Source organism: Sinocyclocheilus anshuiensis, unplaced genomic scaffold (genome assembly GCF_001515605.1).
Source record: "Sinocyclocheilus anshuiensis isolate Anshui unplaced genomic scaffold, SAMN03320099.WGS_v1.1 scaffold10994, whole genome shotgun sequence".
Classification (NCBI taxonomy): domain Eukaryota; kingdom Metazoa; phylum Chordata; class Actinopteri; order Cypriniformes; family Cyprinidae; genus Sinocyclocheilus; species Sinocyclocheilus anshuiensis.
This window is the reverse complement of record NW_015538670.1, coordinates 1,042-3,087: the sequence shown is the minus strand read 5'-3', so window position 1 is coordinate 3,087 and position 2,046 is coordinate 1,042. Positions and strand designations below refer to the sequence as shown.

The following is a 2,046-nucleotide window of genomic DNA, read 5'->3' as shown; positions in this document are numbered from 1 at the left end:
GTTCTGTCTGGCACAATTTTTGTTGTGGATCCAGCAAGTGCTGAAACCGATGTTGAGACGCTGATGAATGCATCCCAAAAATTCCAGTAAGTCTTTTTTCATCACATTAATTAATAATATGAGAAATTAGAACAATTTCACAGGATGTCTGAATGAAACTGTTGTCCAACAGACAGTACTTCAGAATGAGGTTGAATCGCCTAGGAAAAGAACAACTGGTCAATATTCATTGGAAAATTGCCCAAATAGAGCATACAGTTCAACAAGATGTAACCAGCTGTGGAGTGTTTGTCCTACAGGTATTTTTAAAGATCTACTACTAGTACAATACATATGATACAAGGCCATAACTATGTTATTGGGGGCCCAGTGTAAATTTTTTTAATGAAAATGCATTTTATTTAATACAATTAATTTTACTTTTTTCAATTATACCAAAATTATGAAGCTGAACACAGGCGTGTTTTCAGTACTTTTAATTTAGGCCTACTGTCAGCCCAATTAACAAACTATTACTAGCTTTCTCTCTCTTCTGGGTTTGTCTAACAAAATTAAAGGTAAGCATGTTTATCTGATTTTTTTTTTTTTTATTTACAAAAATTCACCTATTTACAATTACATAGCCTCAAGTAACAAGTAAAATATCAAGTTGCAACTCAATACAAATCAATAAAGTGTAAAGATTAGTCTTCAAAAATGGCACACAGAGCATCATACAGCACCAAATATTTTCCAAAGAAAGCAGATAATCAATACATGTATAGTAATAAAAACCTATTAAAATTCTAGATTGCACCAGGATAAAAAACCATGTAACAAAATTTTGTACTATATCCAATTTTCTTTCTGCTGCTCAAATAGATGCCCATTTTTGGTTGTCCCGCCACAAAATTAAGCATTTGATAAACAGATTTTTTTTAGATGCCTTTTTTTGGTTGCCCCGCCACAAAATTAAGCATTTGATAAACAGATTTTTTTCTTAGAAACATATTTGCTTCCTAAAATTCAATTGCAAAATTTTGCAATTTAAAAAAAACTTCATTGCAATTTTTTAAAAACATCCTTTAAAACAGAAAACAGTAGTTTAAGTCACAGCTTAATAAAGCATGAAAAATGGACTCTCTGTCATCACAAAAAGGACACTTATTGGTACTTCCAGGATTTAAAGAAGTAAAAGCATTAACTGCAATAACACCATGAACAATTCTCCATTGTAAATCTCCTGTCTTTTTGGTCAACAGTGGTTTGGAAAAAATAAATAAATAAAAAGATTTTGAGAGGGCAAGTGAACACAAAAAACATGTTCTGTGTGAACAGCAACTTACCCGTCACAACACTGAGTTTTCGTAAGGTTACCTTGCAGTCTTCTGTTTTAGATTATTGTAAATCCTCCAGAGCTGTTTCTTTGCCTTAAGTGATTTGATATTGTTGAGAGAAAGGGAGAGAGAGAGAGAGAAATAATCAGCAAAGCATATTGGGTATATTCTAAAAATCTTACACACAATTTATCTGATCATATAGGCTACTCACCCTTATGCAATAGATGTGTATGACTTTCTTCATTGAACACAAATGTAGATTTGAAGAATTTTCTCTTTGCCTGTCCAAACAATGCAAATGGGTGAAAACATCCAAAAAAGTTCCAAAAGCGCACAATCAGTTGTTTTTTTCTTTTCTTTTTTGAAGATGGCAAAGGAAACGGTGAAGCACTTTCCTGACATTCCACAACATTTCAGTATCAATCCTCCTGGGGATCATATAAGCAACCTGAGAAGACAAATGGCAGAGGAAATACTCCTTGGAACAGGTTTATTGGCCATTAACAAATATACCCTTGTTGCTTAAAGATATATAAATCATTTAAAAAACTTTTTTTTTTTAAGTATTCACTAAGTTTTCATTTCAATATTAGAATCCAAAGAAGAGTTCTGCAGTACCTGCGGCCTGAAAGATCTCCCCAAACCAACAGATGCTGTTGTTATCGATTGGGTAAATATGAACAGGTGCACTCAGTAGTTTGCATAGGCCTGTTGTTACAAATTTATG

At 32.9% G+C, this 2,046-nt stretch overlaps 1 long non-coding RNA gene across 1 annotated transcript; it reads right to left on the bottom strand.

Moving 5' to 3' along the window:
* Positions 1-11: 11 nt before the first annotated feature.
* Positions 12-1,802, bottom strand: LOC107683791 (uncharacterized). Its single transcript, XR_001633765.1, has 3 exons — positions 1,531-1,802; positions 1,326-1,409; positions 12-200 (listed from the first exon to the last, which is right to left on the bottom strand). It is a non-coding gene; the product is annotated as an uncharacterized LOC107683791 (long non-coding RNA).
* Positions 1,803-2,046: the final 244 nt, after the last annotated feature.